Raw genomic sequence first — 18,368 nt, forward strand, 5'->3', positions numbered from 1 at the left:
TATGGTTGAACTTGTAATTGTAAAATCCACTCTATTCTAAATGAAATCTCATTCATCTTGAAGCCTTATCTGATATTGATTTAAATATATATACAAGGAAAGTTATAATATAACAAATCATTTTGCTAACTTGGGAACAAATGGCTTAAACTCTATAGAAATTATTGACCATGTGAATCTCTCCTCAACTGCTAGATTGATCCTATAATGATAGACTAAGAATATAATCTTAAAAATAAATAATTAAATACTTAGCTTATGTTCACTTTCCCTAATATAAAACCTTACACACTTATTTTAAATACTTTAATATTAATATTTAAATATAAAGTGCATTTTAGTATTGATGCTAGATTATTATTATCATATCAAGAACTATAATTGCATAAATCTTCCAAACATTATTTTTAATATTAAATGATTTTAGTACCATTCGTAACCAATATCTTGCATTATTAATATTCCTAGCCATGCTTTGCTTTCTTTAAATAGTTACTTTTTAACTTATTTCAATTTAGCTTGCTTCAAATATCATTATTGTTTCTAAACTAATTAACTAAATTCAAGTATCATCATTCATCAGTAGATTTTTATCATTGTTAAGAGATATAATCAGATGGCTTTTTGGAAATTTTAAACTTAAACCAAATCTCTAAGGAAATGTTGTGTACATCATCTTTTCCTTTCTCTCCTTTCCTTTCAAATATTACATAATATATGTTTAAAAAAATGATTTTAATCTTAAATAAAAAATTGACTACTTGCAATAGTAATTAATTACATACAAAATAATTTTTGTTATCATTATTTAACTTACCTTTATTCTTCCTTAATTGTATTTAATCTCACAATGAAGTCATGTCATCATTTTTTAACATTGGGAGTATTTTGCTCTAGTTTTTAAGACTTGTAATCTTTATTTCTCCCACCATGTTTGATACATTCTAATTTCCTAGTTTAGTCTTGTAATCACCCAAAAATGGTCATCTAGACTATAAGCACCCTTTCTAACACTTTTTTTCATAATTTATCAATCACTCATCTTTGATCAAGTCAAATTTCTATTTATTTGATTATAACCTATGATTTGATCACTTTATCCTAAGTTTTTTATTTAATTAAAAGAACTTGCTCCCTTTTAATTAGATAAAAATTCTTACTTCCCACTTATCCTAAGTGTGCTTATATAAAGAATTTTTCCTATTTTAAAAATAAAAGGAAAAGTTTTTTTTTTCTCACATGAGGTGCACACTTTCCAAGGTGGGTAGAATCTTCATTCTCCTCCATAGATCTCTCACCTTTTTGAACTCCACCATTGATCTTGATTAGGTGAGATACTTGTTCACATCGATCACTCAAGATGCATCCTCCACCCTTAATTAAGCCTCTCTTGGCTTTTTCTCTCAACTATCCATTTTTCTTTAAAAGAGAGTGCTCTCTCCTCATTCTCATATAACCCTTATGCTTTGTACTAAAGTTATGTTGTGGGATTTCTAGGTGACTTTGGAGCTTTGGAGAACTCAGAGCATTCTTGCATCTACATCCATATATATTCATTCTCATAGCATCTTCATGGCATATCTAGCTTAGCTTTCTTTTATGCTTTAGAATAGCTCACATAGTCTAAATAGGAGGCTTGTAACTCTTCATTCATGTTAGTTTGAATCTTGCATATCATCCTAGTTTAGTTTTCATTTGCATATCATTGCATTGCATAGTGATTATTGGATATTTGCACTCATTGCCTCTACTCTTTGAATATCTTGTTCTATGGTGCATCTTGTAAGGGTTGCATAGCTAGGTTCATTTGAGAGCTACAACACGACTCTTCACACCTTTGCATGTCATAGATAGAGATCTATAAGACACCTCTTGATATGGTCTCTCTCATGCATATTATCAAGTATAATAGTTTATAGAAGTGTGCCAACATTTTGGTATATATTTTTGGTGCCCGTTGTGGGGCTTGAACCAAGTTTATAGCTATATTTCTTGAATTTATTCAAGTTTACTAGCTTGAACTACTTTCATTTTAGTTTCATTTCTCATTTCTAGTTTTCCTAGCATCTTATTGGATCTAGTGAAGTGGTTTTTCAATGTTCTTTCTTTGGTTTTTAAGGCTAACCCTTATGTAGATTGACTTGAAAACAAAAACCCTAGCTTTTTAAAGATTGGATCATATCTTCCAAATGGCTTGGTAAAATGGCTTAGTATTCATATGTATAAAAAAAAATTATAGGTTAGTGATAGATAAGAGATGAGTTAGGAAAAAATTTAGATTTTTATGGAGTTAATTTGCATGAGTTATAATTTTTTCTTTGTTTCTAATGAAAAATCAATTTTGGTCACAAATTAGAGAATTATTCAGGAAAAAATTAGTTTTGAAAAGTTATAAGAATGCTAAAGGGAGTTTATTCTTTGTGTTTTGAACTTAGATTCATCTTAGTGATCAATAACTCAGTTTGAAAAATTTGATCTATTTTGGTAAAATGGGTCCCTAGGAAACAAATTAAGGGATATTTCTAAAATTCTTTCATTTTTGGAAATCTCACTCATTTTTACTATAGGTCTCTTCTTTGTCTTTTCATTTTTTAGCCTAAAATCATGGCATAAAGATCCACTCTTATTTACTAGGTCAAAAGTGAAAAACATAAAAAGGTATGTTGGTGATTAGCTTGTGCTTTATTTGTTCATAGTTCAATGCATGATATGAGTTGTCATTTTTTATGGAATCAACTAGTTCAATATATTTCATTTGAATTTTATTATTTCTTCTTGATTTCACGCACTTGATTGAAGCTCGTGAAGAAAACTTGGATAGAAAAGTATTAGAATGATATAGAATAACTAAGAGGGTTGAGGGGGGTGAATGTTAGAAATAGATAATACTTGGGGGGGGTGGTGAATCAATATTTTCAATATTTTTACCTACAACTAAATGTTACTAATTACTTGACCACATGCATAAGAAAGTAAACCAATAATGCTGAATAGTATAAACAACCATACACAAAGAGAGATCATAACACCATATTTTGTTAACTAGGGAAACCCTAGCCAAGGAAAAACCCTGGTGGAGATGAAACCCACTAGATGATTAACTATAGAAAGAATCTAGTTAAGGATATTGACCATGTTAGGAGTCTATGAAGCATGTATAGTGTCTCATGTCCCTATTAGGAGACTAGTTAATGTTAGAAGCCTCAACCCTATTAGGAGTTGTTGGATCATATAAAAATGTGTGCAAGAAGAGACCACTACCCTAACATGCAACTATACAATGAGATCTTTAGGAAATAAGTATACATACAATTATAAGATACTTGTTGTACTTCAATTTTCTTGTGATTGGAAATTCTTCATACAACAGTGATTGCACACAACTTAATTTTCATCATATCTAGCATAACAATGCTTCACATCATATATCACAATTTCACGTTCACTTGTTACTTTGATTTCACGAGATCATATCAACTTCACAATAACTGATCAAACATCATATTCTTGTTCTTCCCTTGACTTTTCAAATGAAGTTTTGTTCTTATACCAAACATATTATGCAATTATTCCTTAGTTGGCTCACAAAACATCATTAGAGTTAGGTCATAAAGAAATAATAATTAAAACAATAAACTAAGTTGTTAAACATATTCTATTGATATGCTATGTTCTGCACTGTGTCATCAGTGCATCACTAATTCCTTCATAACTCAAACTCAGTTGACTGTATGAACATGCACACTGGTATATGTCATCATTATGACATCAGGAATCTCTAATTAACTATGCAAGAGAATATTCCAAGGGAATATTTTGTTATCATCAAAACTATCCTCCTGCTGTAACATTGTTTGATACTTAAACAATTTTCTTTCACAAGTGAACATGACTAATCTACAAAAAAAATATGTTTCCATAAATGAAAATCATAACCTACCTTATTTTATTAATTGCACATATTACCAACAATCTCCCCCTTTGGCATTGATGGCAACATTTTGGGAAAAGTGGCTAAGTCCCAAACATGTTGTCATACTAATCAAAACAAATAACCATAACATAGTTTAAAAAAAATTATAGTTATGTTATGAAAGAGGATACATCCCTTATAGCTTCCTATTACAACTTATTACTCCCCTTTACAATTATAATTAATTACAATACAATTTTCTATATATCTCCCCCTTTGACATCAATGAAAAATGTATGAAAAAGAGACTGTCAAAAATTTAGTAGCTGCATCAAAACTTGGAAAAGAAATTGCTAAAATTGATCTTGAACTGGACAAAATGTTTCTTCCAACTATCCTTTAGTGCATCAAATACACTAATAAGTGCACATAAAGCATATGCTACCAATTCTACTTCATTCAAGTCTGTAACCACAAAATTGTCATATGAAGATTTTTCTAACAAGCATTCTTCCAATTGATTTTCCAACAATGTTGTCTGAGGGAATAAGTGCTCTCTTAAAAGAGTGAATCTCTTTAGAGTTTTCTCCTTTTCTACTTGGATTTCCCTTACACTGTCATGAAGTATCTACATTGTATGGTCAATTGTGTCAATCTTTTGATTTTGCTTCAAAAAGTTGTCAGTGACTGTCTAAAGATTAGTCACTTTTTCCTTGATCTGATCATCAAATTCTTACAAATGAATGTATGCTAAATTGCATTACCATAAGCCTATTTTCCTTCCTCTATGCATAGCCTCAATGCCTTAATACATATGTTCAAAGTTTCTATGTCATTTCTCATATTAGTGCACATGGTGTTGAGGAGTTTACCATCATGCTCTATTTGAGCCTGAATTGTAGCCACATTTGTGAGTGTTGTGAACTCATCATAAAAAAATTTGCATAAAATTGTTTCACATTGTTGAATATCTACAGGGGTGTCAACAAGGTTCACAACTTTCTCTATTCTATTCAAAATTAAAGTCAATATCTTCTCAATTAACTTCACAACTTTCTTCTTCTCAAGAATTTTACTCGAAGAACATATAAGTGTCTTTGCTTCATCTTCTTCATCAAATTGAACTGATGTTGTTGTTGCTTGGGTAGGAGGTGTTGAAATTGCTTTTTTTTTTTTCTTCTATTACCTCCTTTGCTTGAGTATATGGTGTTACTACTCCTGGTGTTAAGGCTACATTTGAGATCTCAATCTTTTGTACATCTTCTCTCATAGGCTCCTGATCCTTTTCTTCATCAAAGCTACTATAATCTACAATATTTCTAACAATGCTAATACCAAAATCCTTGAAAGGATCCTCTATTTTTTCAACTATCACCTTGGTGTTATCTATTTTCATAGATTCACTATCAATATTGATATATAGTGAAGAACTTGATGTAGCAACTGGTTAAGAACTGTGAGGAGGATTGCATGTTTTAGGACTGGCTTCCTTTGTCTATGCACAGTCCTTAGGTGTTTGGCTTGCTTCCCTTGGTTGTGCACTTTTCGTAGGCATTTGACTTGCCTCCTTTACCTGCACACTCACCTTAGGCATAGTAGACATGTATGAAACTATAGCCTCTTGAGTTTCCTTATTAACTTCTTCATAATTTCCTCCCATGAGGAGAGTGGATCTCTTCTTATGTCTTAGTAATGGTGCTATACCTTTCAAAAAATTTGTTATTTATTCCTTATTATTTATTGAACATAACTTTCTCACCATATTTATTCTAATTTTTTTTTTTTCTTCTATAACTCTACTCTTTCCATTTCTCAATCTATTATATAAATCTTTAGGTATCTGACCTTTTATACTATCAAATCTCTTATCTTTTAGGATCATATTCCTAATGACAACATTTTCTAGCTATCTCCTATCCATGTTATTATAAAAATCATAGTATTTATTCAATTGTACAAAATTATTGTCATTAATGATTTGCATGTTAAAATTTTCTACCTTAGGCTTCCATGCTTTTCATCCTACTGAAGTTGGTTCAACTAGTCTGTCACCAGTTTCTTCTTCTGATTCAGATGAGCTAATCTACAAGGTTCATCTTTTCTTACTAGGGCCACTTTTACTCTACTTCACTCTCCTTTTATGAGAGGTTATGGTCCTTGTAGACTTTCTTTTATTAGGTGCTTCTTCTATCTTTACTAGTTTCTTGAGAGGTTTTTGTAGCACAACTACTGCATAAGGCATAGTAGGTGTCTGCAGACTTGTTTGGGCAACTATGACCTCTTTGGTAGGTCTTGCTACTACAATGGGTGTAGGGTTAGAAGCTTAGCTTGGCCAGTGGCCTTCATTTCCATAGCTATTCCCTTTACCTCATCAAATTCTTAATAGAATCAATTACTTTCTCCACCTTTTTCTTGGAATCCTTCATTACTTGACTACTTTTAACTTCTCTCATTTTCTTAGAATATGGCCCCCATCTAGGACATTTAGAATCAACTTTAGAATGAAGGTTTATTTTTGCATGTCCTTTAATTAGTTCTTCACTCATCTCATGTCCCATTGGTTCAATGAATTCTACCCAAGGAACTACTGCCTCCATACATGTGAAGTCTATTTCAACAATAAAATACAATTCATCCTTATACTTCTCTACTAGCACATGAGGTACCCTATACATTTGCTTCATTTCAGCTTAAATGGATTTCATTATTCTATCAATATCACTATCCCTAATTGCTTCAGGTCTTGACCTATATGCTCAAGTGATTAGCTACATTGTGCACTCATTTTCATTCCAGTTTGGGATACCAAGAAACTTCTTAATAGCATAGAAATATATGTGTGTCAATAGGGATTCAAATTTGAACACTACATTCCTTGATTTCTTGATTCTGGATATGCTATCCAACAATTGTTTTATGATAATATCACACATGTTAACCCCTTTACCTCTTACTGCCAAGTAAGTTGCATGAAGAAATCCTATAGGTATTGAATCTATCCTAGATCCATGACTATACTTATATCCTAAAATATTACAAATGAGTCTTATTCCATCATCTTGAATTGAGTTGACTTTCATGTTTCTCCCATCAAAATATGTGTCGAGATTTTTCTCAACAAGTTTGCGCATATTCTTAATGTTTACAAGGTTACTACCTTGATTGCTCACACCTATGACCTTGTGAATTAGGTCATTTTAAATACACACAATATAATCTCCCAACCATAGAAAACAATTATGTGCTCTACTCAAAATTATCCTTGTCCATTTTTTGTTGTAAAAATCTGTGTAGAACATATGCTTAAGTAGGTTAAGTCATTCTAGGTGTCTATGTTTAGGTTTCAATGACAAGTCATTATTGCACATCTTTTCCAATTCCTTATGAATCTCTAAGTCACCTATGATTTCAATTTTACAATGAATATATCCTATAATATCCTCAATGTAAAGAACATTTTCCAAAACTTGTGAAAATGCTCCAATGGGGTCATCAAGTAAAAAACCAAATGGGTGTTTCTTGAAATTTTACCTAGGCCTATTGCTTACACTAAAGACTTCTTTTTTTTCCATTCTTGAAAGATTATGCTCAACAATTTAGAAAATACCTCAATTTTGCATACTAGGGTTTTTCTTGACTCTGTGTGATTGTAGGCCTCTTACATTCTCCAAGTCTTGCTTCAACTTTGCACAAACTTCACACAAGAAAATGATGTATGCAAGTTAGTTTGCATCCTTTAAATCTTTCACAATCTATACTTCACATTAAATGCATGTCTACCACTAGTTCAATATATTGTCTCTATGCAACAAACAGTTTAATCCTCTTATATATCCTTATCTTGATCATATCAGCTAATGCACACTTCACACTGTACTTCTCTCAATGTGTACTACATACTATCAATTACACAACATTTGATGTTTCCTTTGGTAGCAGTTATCAACAATTGATATTGTTTCATGAGAATGCTCAATTCTGGTAAGAAGAGTCACAAACAATAAGTGACTTCATTATCTTGTTAGGTACATCTTCTATAGTTGTATGAGATATTTTTGGTTCCTTTTCCTTTACAAATTATTCCTTTAATTCATTTGTCTACTCCTTCATTTCTCTCTTCAAACTATCATCATATCTTATATTGTTCCTTCTATAGTTCTGATTCTTGTTTAGGTCTTTTGTCCATTCTGCAAAACCTCATTGTGTGTCCAAAGTGATTACATAGCTGACATATAGGTACATCTCTCTTTTTTCATTAATTTTTTCATCAGGTGTTCTACAATTCCTTTCAAGGTGACCGAGCTTATTGCATCTATAGCAAACAATATGTCTTCTTTCTCTGCTTTCATTGTTGTGAGATCTTCTTTTGTTTCCTATATGGTTAGTGTTTCTATGCATCCTACTATTTACATTATCACTATCAAATTTAGGTTTCTTACAATCTACTGCATAATGACAATATCCATGACAATTATGACAATAAAATTTTGAAATAAGTTTGAAAGACTTACCTTTATAATTAGCTTCAATGTCTTTAGGTTCATCACACTAGGAAAAAGATCCCTTTCTTTTCTTGTCCATATCTTGATCAGATTCTTTATCTTTATCAGAATGAGTGACATTTTCTTTGTCCTTGGGTATATCATTTTTCTTGCTTAGATCCTTATTTATTTTAGGAGAAGTAGGTTCTTTTCTCTGAACAAATTTCTTGGTGGATTTTCTAAGAAAGAATCCAAGTCTAGTCTTATCATAACTGAGTCTTTGTGCACATATTTGTTCTTCAATCTTAGTACTACTGGTATATAATTTTTCAAGTTGTTACTTGGTTTGTACCAACTCACATTTCACAATAGTGTTGTATTATTTTAATTCTATATAGTTTGACTTAATAGATTCCAATTTAGATGTTATCTTGATTAACTGGGATATCATATCTACATTTTTAGCTTTCACTTTAGAGTCAATCTTTCCTCCATTTTTCTTAAGACTTAGCTTAATTTCAACTATCTTTAACTCATGTTTTAGGATCTCATTTTATTTCTTTAGATCTTCAATGTAATCATCACTAATTTGATTATTAGGTCCTTTATATTTAAGGTCATAGATGTTGTCCTTTAATTCACCAATGTAGGGTTTTGCATCCTCGTATCTATCTTTAACGCCATCTCTTTCATCAGTAAGAAGATCAGTCTATTCAAGTGATTCTTCAAGATTCTTCTTCAATTGTTCCATATCCATAGGGATCTTATTCAAGCTGTTAATCCTTTTCTAAATAACTAAGCTCTGATACCAATTGCTAGAAATAGATAATACTAAGAGAGTGGGGGGGGGAAGGTGGGGTGAATTAGTATTTTCAATATTTTTACTGACAACTAAATGTTATTAATTACTTTACCATATGCATAAGAAATTAAACCAATAATGCTAAATAGTATAAATAACCACACACAAAGAGAGATCATAACAACATAATTTGTTAACTAGGGAAACCCTGGCCAAGGGAAAACATTGATGGGGATGAAACCCACTAAATGATTCACTATATGAAGAATTTGGTTAAGGATATTGACTTTGTTAGGAGTCTATAAAGCATGTATAGTGTCTCAAGTCCCTATTAGGAGATTAGGCCTTGTTAGAAGCCTCAACCCTATTAGGAGTTGGTGGATCACTTATAAATGTGTGCAAGAAAATCCCACTACCCTAACATGCAACTATACAATGAGATCTTCAGGAAATAAGTATACATACAATTTTGAGATATTTTTTGTACTTCACAAATCTTCTGATTGATAATTCTTCACACAAGAGTGATTGTACACAACTTAATCTACATCATATCTAGCATAACAATTCTTTGCATCATATATCAAAATGTCGCATTCACTTGTTACTCTAATTTCACAAGATCATATCAAATTTGCAAGCACTGATCATACATCATATTCCTATTCTTCCCTCGACTGCACAAATGAAGTTCTTTTCTTATACCAAAAATATTATTGAATTCTTCCTTAGGCATATGACACAACATCATTATATTCAGCTCATAAAGAAATAATAATTAAAACAATAAACTAAGTTTTTCAACATATTCTACTAGTATGCTCTATTCTGCACTGTGTCATCAGTGCATCACTCACTCCTTCATAACTTGAACTTGGTTGACTATGTAGACATGCAAACTGGCATACATCATCATTATGACATCATGCATCTCTAATGAACTACACAAGAGAATAGTCTAAGGGAATATTTTGTTATCATCCAATGTATCCTGCTACTATAACACTATCTGATATTTAGACAATTTTCTTTCACAAGTGAGCATCACTAATCTGTAAAACAAATATGTTGCCATAAATGACAATCATAACTTACCATATTTGATTGATTGGACATATTTCCAATAGTGAATCAATTATTCTTAGGTCCAAATGTACCAATTATACTTTTCACACTTCAAATAAATTAGATCTAATCATTAAGTAGCTCAGTCTCTATAACAACTTATCAATAACATAAAATTTGTAGTTTACTATCCAATAATAATAAAAACTTGCAGATGTAAAATATTAATAGTTGTTAAAGTTTTAGTTGATCTGGATGATGCATAGGTACACCTTTCAACCATATCTTTTGGGATTGAAACTCAAGAGGCTTTAATATTAGACATTTTCAACCAAATTAATGAGCTGGACAATATCAAACTACTTCCAATATTTACTCATAAATTTTATAAAAAATTCCTTTTATGACATGGATTATGGATGAGTTAAAAAAATTTTCCCCAATTTATAGCTCAATCCAATAATTATGATAAAAGTTATTAAACTTTTTCTAAAATTGGTACCATGAATATCAGGTCTAAACCAATATGTACTAAAATGGTCATAACCGCTTCAATTCTTACTAATATTCAACCAAAAAAAAACCAAAAGAAAGATACATCAAATACCATTCCAAAAATATAAGTTTCAGATATCATTTCATATGTATTTGTACCAATAGAAACAATAGTTGGGTTTCTAGAAATTTACACCGAAAATTATCATAAAACTCACAAATACAACTTCTCTTTATTTCACCTCTTCTTCTAGCTTCTCCAACCATTACCTTCTTAAAATAACAACCAATACATAATATTTTTAAGTATTTTAAAATTATATAACTAACTAATTACCCCTCATGACCATTCGCCTTATCCCTTACATAATCTTTACATATTGTCAATATTTTATGACAATTTTATTACCTATTTGAGAATTTTCATCTATCTTGACAATGTGACTATAAACATAATAAATGGACATATTAAATATCAATTAGGATTGAATCAATCCTTTTACATCAATAATTCATTGTTTAAATATTCTTGAATTGTAAGACTGTAATTGACTTTACAACATGAAATATTTCTTGAATCTTCATCCAATGTGTGCTCCTGCACCACTGGATATTAGCTATATATATATATATATATATATATATATATATATATATATATATATATATATATATTCTTGAATTGTAAGACTGTAATTGACTTTACAACATGAAATATTTCTTGAATCTTCATCCAATGTGTGCTCCTGCACCACTAGATATTATATATATATATATATATATATATATATATATATATAAGAGATGTACACAAATATACATACATGTATATTAGTATTATTATTTATATATTAGAGAAAGAGATAATTTATAATGATTAATATTATGAATAGACATGTCCCTAAATAGACATGACTATTCATAACTCATTCTCCATATAAATATATTGATAGGTACATTTGAAAAATAAATACCACAAAAAGGTAATGCAACTACATTTGCAGTGATCCATAGAATTAACATGGTATTAGAGCCTAGTTCCTTGAAGGAAGCTAAACTACTATAAGGATGTAAATTTCAAAAAATTTGTTACGTAGATGTGATAACAAATATGATTCTATTTGTATAATGTAAAATCTTATGCAAATGAAATAACACAATGGTCAAAGATTGGTTATGAAGATTAATATAAAGTCATGCAATGCATTAGCACTAAGATTTGGATCTGATGGGAGTCGTGATAAGACAAAAAAAAAAAGATAAATTATTGGTTTCCACTATAAAGAAAAGTATGGGATTTCAGCCTAGTTGGTTTGATCAAGTTAGATCTAGATCTCAAGAATAACCAATGTAATGGCAAGTCACCAATTTGTGAAATGTGTTCGCTTAGACTACAAGTAATACTAGTATGTGAATCAATGAACAAGAATGAAGTTGGATTAGACCTCAATATAGATTGGATGTCACTAACTTGGGGGGGCATTAACCAATATCAAATAATAGATCACCGGGAAAGAATTGATTGCATCACAAATAGACAATGGGCCAAATATTCATGTCAGATGAAGAATGTTGGATCAAATAGTTGTTGGCAACCCAATGAATTGAGTGTGTAAATTCATATGTCTTGGTTAGCAAGTATTGGAAAAATAAAACATCAAAAACATAATAGATAAAGAAAGAAGTTCCAACTTAATTTTACTGATTAATAGATACAAATTTATACAATAGCTTGACTCATTAACATTCCTAAATGACTTCTAATTAGATTGACAACAAACTACTTCATGATTGACAACACATACATAAACTTAACAACTAATTGAAACTTCTGGACACCTAACTCAAACACATCTACCAAAAGAACTTGATTCTTTGACTCACAACTAAAGTAAACTTGTGCTACCAGTAACTCAACAAGGTTTTCCACATGTGCAACAATTATTATTGACTACTATTGGAACATTAATTCTAACTGCAAGTTCACTACACAATAGAAGATAGGATCATTGGCAGAGATTGTAGACTGTTGAATCACTATGAATTGGATGTCTACTCATTGTGTGGATTAGCAACATACAAAGATTGTCATATTCTCAAGATTGACAATACTAAGTTAGAGATGGCTCATGTTCTAATGTGGAATGAAGGCACACAAATGAAAAATATTGGACCATTGTGCCTTATTTTGCAAATGAATGTGTTTAGTATTAAATGAAATAAAATAAAGAATTAAAATCATTATTAAAAGGATTCCTAAAAGTATGCAACAATGTTGGATCTCTATAGCATTCAAGACATATACAATTTCCAAAGGAAATTTCTCACCACGTGGCATGCATAATAGTTGGGTCAAATGTGCTAGCATTTATAAAAGAAAACCTTCAAACAATCTACAAGAAAAGAAAAGGAAACCAAAATAACTTGAAATGTGGAAAGGGTTATATATCACCACCACTCTAAGGATACAAAGACAAGTATTAGTTTAGGAAAGCAAGAACCCCATCGAATATTGAAAATACAATAAGAGATTTAGAATGTCTATTATCGAGCTACGTATCTAGAGGGGATAATAGGCATCAACTTGGATGGCTCATAAGTGGGAGAATAATTGATAATGTTAACATGGAAAGAGCCTTAATACAAAATTGGTGCATGAAAAGAATATGTTTAAAGTCATTTCTTGACAAATTGTTTTGCTTCTATAATTTCTCATTTTGGTGGTTACTAATTACTTATTTAGTAAAACAACTCATAACTACATGGATCTATTAGTCACCAAATGAAGGTCATAGGGATCTAATAAGGAGGTAATATAAATTATTTTTGAACCAATCTTCAACCATGTGCAAAAGACATTCATGTTGGAAAGCACCCAATGAAGACAACATACATTAGAGTAAAGTCAAAATTTATATAATTCAAGGTGCTTAAAAGTAGCATGAAAATATTATTCCTATTTCCTTCTATCACCCCCAGTGAAGGGAGATTTAAATAAGTAAAAGACAACTCTTCATTTGATAACCCACCTGCTACATGTACTCCCATGTAGACCCTACCAAATCTTGCAATATTTATAAATATATATCACCCGATGTGTGGAAAGAGAAGATCGACAAAAAACAAGGGATATATATATATATATATATATATATATATATATAGATATATATATATATATATAGATATATATATATATATATATAGATATTGAGAAATTTAACAATGATATTCATAATTAGAATAAAGATTAAGGAAAATCAAAAGGATGATTGGTTACTTAATGTAAAGGTATGTTCTTTTTACATTTTGATTCCTAAATATGTAGGCAACTATTTAATAAGTAATAATTGGGGTGATAAGAAATTATTTATAGGCATAGATAGATTTTAGTTCATAAAAGTAAGTTAATATTATGAATGTGATTCTATATATTTAAAGAAATAATATGTTGAAATATAGATTAAAGTATATATAGAAGATGGAATAAATGCATATATGTTCAAAGTATATATTTCACTTAGACATTTATCTATATTATTCTTTGTTCTTATTATATTTCTATATGTACTATATGAGCTATATGCCCTGATCTTTTCCTTTGAGAATGTAATTGTAGGTAGAGGGAGATTGAGATTTAGAAGGAGCTTGAAATTCATTATGGGCAACCTTGAAAGAGAGGGAGTGAGATAGAGGATATGATTTATTCAACTTTGGTGATCTTGATCATATTGATTCAAAGGTCATAAACCATGATGAGATGGATTCTCCATTGATCAATAAATTGTTGTAGTCAAGAGGATTGTGATTCATACATCATGACCATGTGATTTTAATGGGCCTACCTACTGTGTACATCATGAGGAAGTGAAAACTTCCAAATGATCATCACTTGTATTTGGAGAAGTTGTTGTAAGATGAAAATCTTATAATAACTTGTATTATGATATCAAATGAATTGAGTAAATGGTGAATGTCTTGCATCTCAACATTCTAGAAGACCAATACTCAAGAGTATTTGGTGAATATCATTGATATTTTGGGAGGCCAATACTCTTGATATCAGATGTGGTATCAAACCTTATTTCAAGTACTTGGTGAATATTGTATGATATTTTGGGAGAACAATACTCATGATATCAGATGTGATACCATACCCTAGTTGAGTACTTGGTGAATATTGGATGTCAATATTCTGGGAGACCATTACTCTTGATATCAAATGTGATACCAAAACCCTATTTGAGTGAATTGCCGAATATCATATGTTGATATTTTGGGAAACAAATACTCATGATATCAAAATAATGAATATCTTCTTATCAAAGATATTCTTATACTGAGGTAATATATGGTCATGGTTTTATCCTCCCTAGCTAAGAGAGAGTGTTAATGTGTAGTAGCTTCAGCTGACTAAATTTTTTGATATACATTTTGAGTAAGTGTTGTACTTAAATAGTGTGAATATGTATTTTGTGAGACATAAAACTATGTAATTAGATGTCATTAAATTTACTATCTTTGAGTTGTTTGTATAAGTACATATTAGAGATATTGGTAAGTATGCATTTTTTGGACTTATTACTAAAAGCTTAGACATTAAATATAATGTTTTTGAGTTATTTGTATAAATGCATACTATGTGTTTTACCAACTAAGAGCTTAGATATCATTAAATTGAATGTCTATGGGTTGAATAAAATAGTGATAGATCATTATGCTTGATTATCAAATTATATTTATCTTTCTTGACTAAGAGGGAGTGTTAAAGTTTTAGTCAATCTGGATGTCTTTATATATATACATATATATATATATACATATATATATATATATGTATATATATATATTTATATATATATACATATACATATATATGTATATATATATATATATGTATATATATACATATGCATATATATACATATACATATATATATACATATACATATACATATATATGTATATATATATGTATAGATATCTATATACATATATATATATATATGTATATGTATATATATATATGTATATGTATATATATGCATATATATATATATACATATATATGTATATGTATATATATATATGTACATCTCTCTCTTATATATATGAGAGAGATGTACATATATAATATATATATATATATATATATGGAAGAGAGATTTATATATATATATAATTTATCTATTAGAGAAAGAGACATTTTATAATGATTAATATTATGAATAGACATGTCCATGAACAAACATTTCTATTCATAACTCATTCTCCATATAAATATATTGATTGTTGCATTTGAAAAATAAATACCACAAAAAGAAAATGCAACTACATTTGTAATGAGCCATAGAATCAACAATAGTAAAACACCTTCAAATCACTTTCACACAAGTGAGACACTACTATTTAATGTGGAAACTCAATTTGGGAAATACCACTAGAAACATGTCACCAATTTTTCACTCTTCTAAAGTGAGATCTTTTAGGAACCAACCCTATTAAATATTACAATACACATTGTTAGGTGTGATGTTGTTAAAGGATTTAATCATCCTATTAGGATTTTCCTTGTTAGAGGACTTAAGAACATTCCATTAGAATGTCACCTTAATTAAAAGATTCACAAATGACTATTAGGTCAACCTTGATTAAAGAATTTAAAACCAATACAATCGTTAGAAAGTAATAATAGGTTGATCTAGATAAATACAACTCACTTTGTAAATATAGATCACAATTCAGTTCAACAGTTGATTCATTGATTGGACTCCAATATCATCTCCATGACTAATTTTTCTTGGAAACCCTTCAACCAATCACTCTTCACCTCAACACTCCATTATTTAGCCTCCTTCTCAAGCTCACCAGTCAACAAAAACAACAATTGCATCAACCTTACTAGGTTAGCTCCCTTGTGCCTTCTTAAATAGGTAGCTTGATCTTTTTCCACTTAAACATCATTGTTGATCTTAGGGTTAGGTCAGATTCATTGAATTGTTCCATCTTTTTATTTCCTCCTTCCTCTTCTAGAAACTTCTCTAGGCTTCTCTTGTAATCCATGCATAGAAACACTCAAACATGGTTTCTCTTGCATTAAATGTTCCAACTCATCAATCCTTACCTTCAACAGGCTTTCCATACTCTAAGATTTCAACCATGTTGGCTAGGAATCTCAATTCCTTCACAAACTGTAAAATGTTGTCACTCATCCAAAACTATATTCTTTAGCCTTCATCATCACTATCTTTCTTTGCTTATCTTATATTAACTTCTCTTAGTCCATTTACTGGTGCTTGGTCCAACTTTTTTGTTACTTTATCTTTTACTAGTGCTTGGTTGACACTATATTTTCTTGGCTTCTATTGTTCACTTGGTTGACACTACTGTAGCTCAGTTTCAACTCTAAGTTCCTTAATCTTCTACTTTAAAGCTCAGTTAAGCCTAAGTTTTTATTCTTCATGTATCATCTCTTCTAGGCTTCAACACAACTATCTTCTCCACTTAGTGTTTTGATTAAAAAAACATTATCTTGTCAAGGTCAAACTAATCAAGTGCCATTTATAATTCCTCATAGCTCAACATTTACACTAGGTCCTCTTTTTATCTCTTCTTCTCAAATCCTCTTCATCAATCATCTTGATATGCCACTCTACTCAAATACAAACTTTCTCACCAATACGATTTGACATCAATGAAAACATAACAATTATTCCAATTATAGTTCCAACAAAAAGGAGCAAAAATGGAAAAAATTGAAATGTGTGAAATCAAGGTACATTTTTTTAAACCTTCTTATTTAAACTATAAAAAATTAGCATTGCCTTCTTTTTTATTGTAAAATTGTTTTCTTTCATTTTCTCAACTTGTTTGGTTGTCTTTTGTGTTGAAAATGTAGTATAGGCTAGGTGACTAGGTGGGGTGGGGTGGTTGGTGGGATTGAATTAGGAACCAATAAAACTTATACTTTAATTCACTAATTAAACATTTATCATGTGTTGGTCTCAATTTGGTCTTGACTAATGAGTGTCCACACACTTAAGTCATATACTTAGTTCATGTCAAACAAGTAGTACATACCAAGCACAACATGTAAATAATAAAGCATGTTGAGTCCATAGTGAGTGCTAAGCCACTCATGTGCCAAGCCACTCAAGTGCCAAGCAGACAATGTATGTTGAGTGATTCAGGAGTTGAGTAAACAATGGATGTTGAGTGATACAGATGCTAAGTTATAGTACAGAGATTAGTATATGCTGAGCATCAGAGACTTTAAATGCCAAGTGAGATAGTTTTGTTACAGTTATTTGTAATGGCACAAACAACTATTTAAACTATTTTTGAGTTGACTTAAGGATGAATTATGATATTTTAGAGATATGGATGAGTGTTAAGTTGGATTCCCAATGAAATTACATGCAGCCAATAAGAAAAAGGGATGGTTTAAGTGGCAAAATGAATGAATCACAACTGTTGATTCATACCTAACCCTAAGTCACCCAAGTCTTCTTAAGGAGGACAAACCCTAAACTCTCTAGAGTGTGATGAAGGAGAAAAGAGAGAATTTTGCATGCACAAATAGAGCATTCATGGTGACTAAGGAGTTATGATC

This window comes from Cupressus sempervirens, chromosome 4 (assembly GCF_028749045.1).
Source record: "Cupressus sempervirens isolate cs-2001-9-10 chromosome 4, ASM2874904v1, whole genome shotgun sequence".
Taxonomy (NCBI): domain Eukaryota; kingdom Viridiplantae; phylum Streptophyta; class Pinopsida; order Cupressales; family Cupressaceae; genus Cupressus; species Cupressus sempervirens.